This window comes from Stegostoma tigrinum, chromosome 36 (assembly GCF_030684315.1).
Source record: "Stegostoma tigrinum isolate sSteTig4 chromosome 36, sSteTig4.hap1, whole genome shotgun sequence".
NCBI lineage: Eukaryota > Metazoa > Chordata > Chondrichthyes > Orectolobiformes > Stegostomatidae > Stegostoma > Stegostoma tigrinum.
Genome location: NC_081389.1, coordinates 14,504,388 through 14,516,736, shown reverse-complemented (window position 1 = coordinate 14,516,736; position 12,349 = coordinate 14,504,388). Strand labels below are relative to the sequence as shown.

The 12,349-nt window shown below is 41.7% G+C and overlaps 1 protein-coding gene across 8 annotated transcripts in view; it reads right to left on the bottom strand.

Annotated features, from left to right (window-relative positions):
• LOC125446846 (protein mono-ADP-ribosyltransferase PARP6) overlaps window positions 1-11,822 on the bottom strand; it is a 130,066-nt gene extending 118,244 nt beyond the window's left edge. For all 8 annotated transcript variants that reach the window (XR_009442989.1, XM_048520749.1, XM_048520750.1 and 5 more), the window contains exon 1: window positions 11,639-11,822. The gene's annotated coding sequence lies outside the window, so the exon portion shown is untranslated. The remainder of the gene's footprint in view (window positions 1-11,638) is intronic.
• Window positions 11,823-12,349: the final 527 nt, after the last annotated feature.

Below are 12,349 nucleotides of genomic sequence, written 5' to 3'. Positions count from 1 at the left end.
CCTGGACACTATGGGCCATCTGGCACTGCCAGTACACCTAACCTGCATGTCTTTGGACTGTGGGAGGAAACCAGAGCACTCACTCAAAATCCACGCAGACAGGGGGAGAATGTGCAAACTCCACAGACAGTCACCGGAGGATAGAACTAAACCTAGGCCACTGGCACTGTGATTAGCACAGGTAGCCACTGTGCTACCCTTTGGTTAACTCAGCCACATTAGGGGCATTTAAACCGTCGTTGGATAAGCATATGGATAATGATGAGATTGTGTAGGGGGAGGGGCTTAGATTAGTTCACAGGTCAGCGCAACATCGAGGGCCGAAGGGCCTGTTCTGCGTTGTATTGTTCTATGTTCTATGGTGGGCATGAAATGGGCATAAAATGCATAGGAAATGAACCTGTAACATAGAAATGTAGAAACATATAATACAGGAAAAGGAGTAGGCCATTCAGCCCCTCCAGACCACTCCTCCATTTCATATGATCACGACTGATCATCCAACTCAAGACCACCCTGTTCTCCCTTTCCCCCAACCCCTTTAATTTTGATTCAAAAAAAGACAGTAAATACAAGAGCGAAGCAGGATATTGGAGATCAAAAAATGTTGATTTAAAATCAACTCCCAGTGTTTGTGCAGCATTAATAAATGTCACTTTCTTTCAGTGTCATGTTATATCCCTTCTCCTTATATCGTACACCCTTGGTGATATATAAAGCCATAAAGGAGAAGGCATTAATCATTTTTTTAAAATCTGTTACAATTAATTGCAGAGACAGCAGTACACAAGCAACTTGTGTATCAGTATGGTATGTTGCCATCCCAAAGACTATCAGCTGTTTTCTGGATTACTTTTACCTTTCACTGAATGCTAGTTAGTGATATAATAAATGTCATCGCTTGGTAAGTATTATTGGAGTTGATCTCCTTTGTAAGTGCATCTCCGAAAACATACTCCCCTTTAGAGTTTTCCAAAAGCGAGAATTATGAATAGTCTCTTCATAAAAGAGGGAGACGTGGCAGATGCATCAAGGTAAACAAGCTATCATGAATTGTTATAATCAGGAACTACACTCAATGTAAATAAATTTTAGGTATCATTAGGTCAGCCAGTGCTAATTTACTTTTCCTTGGCTTGATGTTCTTTACACCTACCAGTGAAACACCCTCTTATGCGGTTTTAATAAAATTTATTTCATTTATTAAAACCTTTCTTAATTATTCTCTTCCAGCTGTTACTTGTCAGAAATTCACTTGCTAGCATATTTACCATGCAAACCAGAAATAGTAATTTTAGATAACAAGGTGTAGAGCTGGGTGAACACAGCAGGCCAAGCAACATCAGAGGAGCAGGAAGGCTGACGTTTTGAGCCTAGGACCTTCTTCAGAAATGCTGCTTGGCCTGCTGTGTTCATCCAGCTCTACATCTTATTATCTCTCTCATAGTAATTTTAGATCTGTCCTACCAAGTTCTCACAGCTTCTGGTTTGGGGTTGAATCACCCAAACTCCTTTTCTACTCTTTGAAATGGACAGTAATGGTTCAGCTCGCCTGTGGCAGGACACGAACAGCACAAACTGAAAGGTCAATAGAAACTTATCACCATTAAATCAAAGTATCATAACTTGGATTGATGACCCACATCAGCCCCTGCAAGGAAAACCTCCATTCTACACTGGGTCTAACTGATCTTTTGGTTTACAGTAGTGGGGGAGGAGCTATTAACGAATCTGAGCAGAAAGCACTTGTCCCAACAACAAGATGTAGTTTATTGCATGGCAGAAAAATGGTTCAACCACTTTTGGAATTCTGCATTCATTTCTGGTCTCCCTGATATAGAAAAGATGTTGCGAAACTTGAAAGGGTACAGAAAAGATTTACAAGGTTGGAGGGCTTAAGCTATAGCGAGAGGCTGGACAGATAGGCTGGGGCTATTTTTCCTGGAGTACCGGAGGCTGTGGGGTGAGCTTATAAAGGTTTATAATATCATGTGGGACATGGATGGGGTGAAGAGCCAAAAGCTTTTTCCTAGGGTAGGGGATTCCAAAACTAGAGAACATAGGTTTATGGTGAGAGGGTAACAATTTAAGAGGGACCTAACGGCCAAATTTTTGACGCAGAGAATGGTGCATGTTTGGAGTGAGCTGCCAGAGGAAGCGGTGGAAGCTGGTACAATTACAACATTTAAAAAGCATCTGGTTGGGTACATGAATAGGAAGTGTTTACAGGGATATGGGCCAAATGCTGGCAAATGGGACTAGACTAATTTAGGGTACCTGGCAGGCATGGATGATTTGCTGTACATCTCTATGATTCTATGGCCTTGAATAGATAGAAATTGGCTAATCAGCCAATCAGGGGACAATGATGGTACATCTGTCTCCATCAGGATCTAAAAGTTGTCTTCCTTTAGATCCCATGAAGACTATATGAAAACTTTTGATTGGGTGTGTCGAGCTAATTGCAGTCCCCAAAACTAACCTCAAAACCATATATTATACGATATCTTAACCATTCCTTTTTTTAAAATCTTCCATAGTTAGCTTTTGCACAACACGACATTTAAATGTATAACTGTCCCATGAGCCCATAGGTCTCCAAAGTAAAAAGGGGTAGAAAGGTAATTGGGCCATAGGGTTGCTCTCTCTTTCTCTCTCATTAGAGAGGGAGACAACTGGTGATGGTTTAACCTGAGAGTCACCAGATCTCAGATGAAGGCAGATGTTGAGGCCGAGAGTCCTTCATGGCAACTTCAGCCAGTGTGGGAATGGAACCCGTGCTGTTGGCAGAGGTCTCTAACTTCACAAATTAAGGCAAACTGGAGGCTTCACAATTCAGAATCCCCACCAGTACATGCTTACACTCACCTTTACTAAATTCATCCCCGTGTCCTTGACCTGTCCATCTTCTCTCCCACCTATCCTCTCCACTATCTACATTCTATCACCACCCCTCCCCTCTCTATTTATTTCAGAGCTTCAAGGGTTAAATAGCAATACAGTATCTCTGTATTGTTTCCTGGGAGTTTCTCTGTCTTTTTTTGTGACCAAAATAGTGTTTCTCCAGCCTAGGAGATTACCCGCTACTTCACAAGTATAATAAATGACTTTTACAACTTACAACACAATGCACAGCATTATCCCCAATTTTCCGAATGAAATTCTGTACCTATGGCCTTCATAAATCTCCCCACTAAATCTATCATTTAAATTAAGCATTTCGTAATGTTGTCTTTGCCATAAAATTATTTCTTTTTTGTCAGGCTCTGTATTATAAATATTCTCAATTGCTTTTCTGTAAACTTTAATTTCCACATTCCACTTGTGTTATTTAAATGAATGGGCTTTGAAACCATTATAACCTGTAGTGCCCGATCATGATAGAAATTAAATGTTTCCTTTTACATTTAGCCTTCCTATCTTGGTCTTTTGCACCATTACTTTGAATCCTTTTCCCCATGCTTACAAGGAACTTGAACTTAATTTCTGGAACTCCAAAACATGATGACAACGTGTGTGACGTATAATATTCTTGATCTGATTGTGTTGCTAAGGAATATTCACAGAGATTGTCAAAGTAAGGAACACATTAACTTTATTTAAGAGACATCTTACTGTGGCTTTAACTTGCCATAAAGGGAGATGGTGAGGTGGGGAGATGTGGGGAAGCAAGATTATGTGACATTGCATAATTTTCTAGGTTGTATACAGTGTCACATTAAATTGCTGCCTGTTCAGTATTCTTGATGACTGCGTGGTATTATTGTCAGACTATTAACCCAGAGACGCAGGGAATGATCTAGGGACCTGGGTTCAAATCCTGCTGAGGCAGATGGCAGAATTTGACTTCAACAAAAACCTGAAATTTGAGCCTAATGATGACTGTGAAACCATTATCAAATATGTGTTAAAAAAATGTCTGATTCACTAATTTTGTTTAGGGAAGAAAATGGTCATCATTCTCCAATCTGGCCTATATGTGACTCCAGACCCACAGAAATGGGACTCTTAACTGCCGTCTGGGAAATTAGGAATGGGCAATAAATGATGGAACACATCTCTTGAATTAACAGAGATAGGCCCTCTCTAGAGGACAAACAGTTGCTCCCTCTATTCCAATGTTGTTTGAATTTCTAGACATAGCAAACAGCTTTAATGTAAAATCTCACACAAGCCTTCAGGCATCAACAGGTTTCAATATCCACACCCTTTGAAGGAGAGCATAAAAATAACTGAGTTTCCCACCTACAGCACATGGACCACAGTGGTTGGCAAAAACAGCACAGTGGCTCAGTGGTTAGCACTGCTGCCTCACAGCACTAAGGACCTGGCTTCAATTCCACCCTCAGGTGACTACCTGTGCAGAGTTTGCACATTCTCCCCATGTCTGCATGGGTTTCCTCCGGGTGTTCTGCTTTCCTCCCACAATCCAAAGATGTGCAGGTTAGGTGGATTGGCCATGCTAAATTGCTACCCAGTGTGCAGGTTATGTGGAACTGCAGGGCTGCAGGCGATAGGGTAGGGAGTGGGTCTAGGTGGCACGCTCTCTAGAGGGTCAGTGTGACTTGACAGGCTGAATGGCCTGCTCCCATATTGTAAGGACTCTAAGACAGCTCACCACTACCTTCCCAAGGGCAACGAGGGACTTGCAATAAATGCTGGCCCAGCCAGCAACTCGCACCTCCTGTTAGTGAAGTATCTGCAGGAAAGTGCTCAATCGCAGTCAGCATGTAGCTGTACAAAAGTGGTGCTCACCTCAGGCAAAGGACAATCCTCAAGGACGGAAAGGGATCATGCCCCATCTCAGGTGCAGGTGAAAGATGTGAAGTGAAATGGGTTCAGGTTCCAATAATGCTGGGTATGGTTATTGGACACCAGACATATCCTGACCAGTAAGAAAGCTGAAAAGCAGGCATTTGGATTATCATGAAGGGCAATCTCATGGCATTCTCAAGCGCTAATTCTAAGTGGTTAGAGAATGATAAAAAGTGTGGTACAGTCAACACAAATGGTGGGCAGCGACATTTTCACACTTACAAATTGGAGAACAAACAACTAAAGCCTCACATGTTTGGACGATCTGAGATTCGAACTAAACTATTTAAAAATAGCTGAGCACAAAGTTAACTTGGGAGTCAAAGTTGTGCAAGCACTGATTGGTATCATCACAAAATAATGCAAGGAAATTATGTTTCATGGGAGTGCCTGACTCTCCACATCAACCCCATCAATTGTATTTCAAAGCTTCTAAGAATGAAGTGTGTGTCTTGGAAGACTTCTTGGGAACCCACAAGAACTTGCACAACTTAAAATGGAAGGCAGAAAGATCGGGAACATCATCTTTATTATTTGCTCATGAGGTTTGGTATCACTGCCTCGGCCAGCATCTATTGCATGCACCTAGTTGCCAAGTTGGAAAGCTAAGAGTCAAACACATTGCTGTGGATCTGGAGTCACATGTAGGCAAAACTAAGTAAGGATAGCATATTTCCTTCAGCAAAGGTAATTAGTGAACCAGGCAGGCTTTTACTTTGATAGCAGTTACCAGGGCACTGTTAAGCTAACTCTATATTACAGATGTTTATGGAATTTACATTTCAACATCTGCCATGGTGAGATTCAAACCAATGTACCCAGAACATTAGCCTCGGGCTCTGCATTACTAGACCAGTGACATTACCACTGCTTACTCCTAAAACATGCAATTTGCAGATCAATTAATTATTTACAGTACAAGGAAATTCTGGGTTTAAAAGATATTTGCAAGCAAACATTTATAAATAAATGTTACCAAGAATGCATCAAATAAGGGAGAAGGATGAAGGATCTGCAAATGACATATTGTACACACTAGGTTTGGCGAGTGAGTACAAAAAGGAATTGCACATGTACCGTATTGTCCTGTCTCTAACCTCATCACCCCTGGGTTAAAACAAAAAGTTTCCCTACTATCTCAGATCTTGTGTACACTGAATAAGTTACTGGACTATGATTGAAGACTAGCCAGTCAGAAATCATAGAAACCGTACAGTGTGGAAACAGACTATTCAGCCAAACAAGTGCACCCCAACTCTTCATAGAGTTTCCCAGCCATACCCACCCTCTACCCTATCTCTGTAACCCACATATATCACGGCTAATCCATAAAGTCTATGCACTATGCGTAATTTAGCATGGCCAATCCAAACCTGCACATCTTTGGGCTGTGGGAAGAAACAGTCACAGGCATGGGGAGAACATGCAAACTCCACACAGGCAGTCACCTGAGGGTGGAATTGAATCCGGGTCCTGGTGCTGTGAGGCATCAGTGTTAGTTACTGAGCCACAGTGTCACCCCAACATTTTTATTTAGTAGAATCATAGAATCCCTATAGTACAGAAACAGGCCAATCAACCCATTAAGTCCACACTGACCCTTTGATTAGAATCCCACCTGGACCCGCTTCCCAGAGTCGGCAGAATCTTTGATGTGAAATTGATACAATAACTATAATCTGCAATCATAAGCAACTCAAATGTCATTTGCTGCATTAAGAGACATAAATCTGTATTGCACTTTATGTAAACTAAACTTTGAACTGTTCTGTAACGACAGTCCGTCTTTTCTCCTCTCATCCATTAAATGGGTCCATACTTATGGGCAAAATGTTGACACAGTTTGCCATTGCCTTCTGCACGATGGACTGACTAAGAAACTCTGGTGCTCTCATCAAATTGGGAAGAATTACGGGCTGACAATCAACTGATGTGGATGTGTTATGGCCAACAAATCCTGACATAGGATTCGAACCTAGAGTTTCAGGCCCAGGTTTAGGATGCCTGGAACAGTGTCACAAGAACTCCTGTCATGACATGCAGTTTTATTAATTTTACAACATAAATATACATTAAGTAAAAGTTATAAATGTGGCTTTTCTTCTGAACCCTGCCATGACAGTGAAACGCAGCTAGGAGCCTGTAATGGCGTGGGAAATGGTCACTCAATATGATTTACCCCTGCAGTCAATCAATGACAACAGTCACTTCCAGGGAGTGCATTCCAAACCCAAACTGCTTGCCATGTGAAAATGTTTTTTCTCCCGTCAGACACGCCATACGAGTTCCAAATCCATGCCCTCTTGTTCTGGATTCTTTTACACTAGTGCTACTACTTCAGTTTTATGGAAGTACTCAATAGTCCAGCTCATTGGCAGTTCACACAAAGAAGTTACCAGCAAGTAACTCCCCACTTCCCAGAGTCGGCAGAATCTTTGATGTGAAATTGATACAATAACTATAATCTGCAATCATAAGCAACTCAAATGTCATTTGCTGCATTAAGAGACATAAATCTGTATTGCACTTTATGTAAACTAAACTTTGAACTGTTCAGTAACGACAGTCCGTCTTTTCTCCTCTCATCCATTAAATGGGTCCATACCTATGGGCAAAATGTTGACACAGTTTGCCATTGCCTTCTGCACGATGGACTGACTAAGAAACTCTTAGTTTCCAGTAAGGTGCATTCCAAATGCAATGGAATGGAAGAAATTCAACGGTTGCTGTACCTTGCAATCTGCTGTTCTGTGGTCATGCAGGAAATGGATTGGCAGTTTTCCTAATTGCCAAACCAGTCTGAGTTTAATCAGGAAAGGAAAAAAAAAATCTTCCAGTGTTTATGTTTAAAAGGAAATCATGAATGCAGAGTTCATTGGAAGCAACGAGACTCCTCTAGACCTGGAATCACATTTGCCCTGGCTGATCTGTTGTAACATAAGACCATAAGACCATTAGACATAGGAGTGGAAGTAAGGCCATTCGGCCATTTAATCATGGCTGATGGGCATTTCAACTCCTCTTCCCCGCACTCTCCCTGTAGCCCTTGATTCCTGGTGAGATCAAGAATTTATCGATCTCTTCCTTGAAGGCATCTAATGTCCTGGCCTCCACTGCACTCCTTGGCTTTGAATTCCACAAGCCCACCACTCTCTGGCTGAAGAAATGTCGTCTCATTTCAGTTTTAAATTTACCTCCTCTAATTCTAAGGCTGTGCCCACGGATCCTAGTCTCCCAGCCTAACGGAAGCAACTTCCCAGTGTCCGCCCTTTGTAAGCCATACATTATCTTGTAAGTTTCTATTAGATCTCCCCTCAACCTTCTAAACTCTAATGAATACAATCCCAGGATCCTTAGCCGCTCATCGTATGTTAAACCTACCACTTCAGGGATCATCCGTGTGAATCTCCACTGGACACACCCCAGGGCCAGTATGTCCTTCCTGAGGTGTGGGGCCCAAAATTGGACACAGTATTCTAAATGGGGCCTAACTAGAGCTTTATAAAATCTCAGAAGCACATCACTGCTTTTATATTCCAATCTTCTTGAGATAAACAACAAAATTACATTCGCTTTCTTAATCACAGACTCTGCCTACAAGTTAACTTTTAGAGAATTCTCGACCAACACTCCCAGATCCCTTTGTGCTTCTGCTTTACGAATTTTCTCACCGTTAGGAAAACAGTCCATCCCTGTATTCTTATTTCCAAAGTACAAAACCTCGCATTTGCTCACATTGAATTTCATCAGCAATTTCCTGGACCACTCTCCTAAACTGTCTAAATCTTTCTGCAGCTTCCCCACCCCCTCAGTACTACCTGCCTGTCCACCTATTTTCGTATCATCAGCAAACTTCTCCAAAATGCCCCTGGTCCCTTCATTCAGATCATTAATATACAAGGTGAACAGCTGCGGCCCCAACACTGAACCCTGAGGGATACCACTCATCACCGGTTGCCATCCCGAAAAAGAGCCTTTTATCCCAACTCTCTGCCTTCTGTCAGACAGCCAATCCTCAATCCAAGCCAATAGCTTACCTTGAACACCATGGGCCCTCACCTTGCTCAACAGGCTCCCGTGAGGCACTTTATCAAAGGCCTTTTGGAAGTCTAGATAGATAACATTCACTGGGTTTCCCTGGTCTAACCTACTCGTTACCTCTTCAAAGAATTCTAACAGGTTTGTCAGGCACGACCTCCCCTTACTAAATCCATGCTGACTTGTTCTAATCTGACACTGCACTTCCAGGAATTTAGAAACCTCATCCTTGACAATGGATTCTAGAATTTTACCAACTACCAAGGTGAGGCTAATCAGCCTATAATTTTCCATCTTTTGCCTTGATCCTTTCTTAAGCAAGGGGGTTACAACAGCAATTTTCCAATCACCTGGGACTTTCCCAGACTCCAGTGACTTTTGAAAGATCACAACCAAAGCCTCCTCTATTTCCTCAGTCACCTCCCTCAGAACTCTAGGGTGTAGCCCATCGGGGCCAGGAGAGTTATCAATTTTTAGACCTTTTAGCTTTTCTAGCACTTTCTCTTTTGTAATGCCTACCATTACAACTTACCACAAACTTGCCTTAGTCGTGATGAATGTGAAGTGACAAGGCAGTGGCCTATTACCAGTAGCAGTCAGGGGTGCATGCAGATAAATGAAAACATGGATTCAAACTAACACAAGGCCAACAAGTCTCTATGTGTACACAACTACATCACCCAAGTGTCATTAAGTGGCCAGGGCCTGGAGACTTCTGTAAAGTATAATTTAATACATAAATTAGCAATTTGCAACACTTCTGCTTGTGATTCTTGGCAAAAATGTTGAAATGTGTGGCTGAATTCTGACAGAAAAGTCAACCAATTGTCCTCCCCAGTCTTTAGCAGAGTTCTAAGCATTCAAACATAGCAGTAGGAGTAGGCCATTCAGCCCATTGATCTTGCTCCATCATTCAACTACATCTTAGCTGATCTTCCATTCCAACACTATTTTCCCATGCTTTTCATCAATATCTTTAATGCCAAGGAATCTATCAATTTCCATCCAATCCCATCCCTAACAGAAAGCATAGCATCACAGAAAATGGGAGAAGTAGGCCTTTCGAGCCTGCTCTATCATTCAATATGATCACAGCTGATTATCCAACTCAGTCCCTTGTTCCCATTTTCTCCCCCTACCCTTTGATACTTCAGTTATGCAAGAGCAGAAAGCACACCAATAATTAAATAAAAAGACCAACTGGACTCGTTATAAATTTGTTAATTGGTAAAAGACACCACACCCAAAGAAACAATTCAACAGATGAGTGTTTAAGACAAGATCAGGCTTGGTGTTAACACAGATAATTAAAAAGTGCAGGGAACTTCTGTCAGCTCCTCAACAGAGAGGAACCGCTTCTGTCTGAGAGCACCATGTAGCAGGAAAAGCTAGTGCCAGTGACGTGCTTTCCTGCCAGTCCAAATGACTGGAGGCTAACACAGAACCAGTTGGAAACTTCATTCAGGCATTGGTTTCTGTCCTCAGCTGACCTACTGTTGCATACCTGTGGAGAATTATAGGTCAATGGGCTGTACACATTGTCTTCCTGGCAAATGGCCCCTGCATGCATGGCTTCTCATCAATACATACTCAATGTTGTCCCAACTTCCCTCATCAAGCTAGAGCTGGAGTTAACTATTCTCATTCCTATTACCTTTTTAGCACACCTGCAACACAAACTTACGATTTGAGCTTTATCTATCATTGGGACATGGACTATAAGGACAAACAATCTTAGTGAACATTCAGGCACGTTGAGCTTAAACTGGTTAGCATGAAGTAAGTGTTTAGAATTCACACAATGTTTCGCCAGCCCTGAAAACAGGTACCACATGTTGGATGGTCCTATGATAATTGATGGTGGCCCTGGAATGTAGGCATTGACGGGGGAACCGTTCTGACTGCACAAAAAAACACAACAATCCAGCGAAATTATGCTGTTTTACCGCAGACCCCAAATTCATATGGCCTGGGAAAATTCTCATTATTCTTTTGCTTCAGGTTTATTTTTAAAAAATTGGAAATAATAAAGAAGTGCAATGAAAACTCTTTAAAACCCACACAATGGAGTAAAACACAGCCTCAACAATGAATTAAAACCTGGGCCTGAAAACCCAACAGCCAAAATCAAATGAAAATAATTGCAGAGGGTATTACAAGTCTTGAGATGATGTGACAACAACGGATCAAGCTCAGCTAATAAAATTGAGACATGGCAAGACCCAGCACATAAAAAACACAACTTGCCCCTTTTTATGCCTTCCCCATTCTATTATTGAATTGAAGAAAAATATGACTTTGCACCTGTGCCGTTTTAGTAACAATTTAAAACTAAGTACAAGGCCAGGTTCTCCCAACACTTTTATTTCCCCTTAAATCCTTTTCCTCCGACTTGACAGCAGACCACAGGCCCAGCAGCTTCCCAGTCACAGAATGAGAAGGGAATGCAAGTATTGAGAGGGGAGAGATCTGTGCCGTCTGTCAGCCCTTCGGAACAATTGGTTGGCTAACAAGGAGAGGTTTGGATGAATTAAAACACTATGAGCAATATCCCTCAACTCAATGCCTTAAAGAAAAATCAATTATTTTTAAGAAATAGACTGTCAGTATTGGCAGATATTTGGATCCTATCAAAGGGAAGAGATGGGTGGGGGAGCTTTTTACTCCAAACAGTCTGGTAGATTGGTTTAATTCTGTTCAACAACAGTGTCTAGCTGTTGTCATTTTCTTTTTGTTTGATTAAAGGAGCCCCCACTGACATGGGGAAGTAACAATAGCTACTTACTGTGGCCAGAGATGTTATTTTCCCTTTCCAAGATCCTGACTGTGGCGCCGTGACAGGAGAGATGCAGAAGAAGCAGAGAAAAACCGAGAAAACAGACAAGGATAAATCTGAAGCTCCGTGTACTGCCAGCTTTTGTATTTAGCAGCACTCTGAGCAGCACTGTTAGCTTCAGGCATGCTCTGTGCCGAGTAAATCACATGACTGCCAGCTGAATGACCTACCAAACCCCAACCTTATATAGAGAATGGCAAGGCAACAGTCAGGGGATGACATTTTTACAGGGTGCTCTGTGCTGAATCATTTGTACTCCATTCTGTTTTGCACTTAATCTGCAGTCTGCAAGGAATGCCATCTTATTCATGTAACAGCGCTGTTAGATCATTTAAATTATATCTCGTTCGAAAATTATTTGTGGTATAAATGTGTGATGGGCAGTGTTTAACAACGGGATAAGAGAAACTGTGTGATGTGCAATCACTTTCAACTCCTCATAAAGTGACCCTCTGATCAAAATGGTTATATTGTGCTTGAAGCACTTTTTGTTGCAGCTTGTGCTTTTTGAACTAATAGTTTTATTCACTGAAATATAAAACACCAGTGTCATTAAAACTCTGACTAAAGTACTCTGAAGATTGTCACTTCTCCAGAAAATTTACACTGTCTTTTTTTATTTTGAGATAACTGGAAAATATTGTCATTTCAAACGGAGTC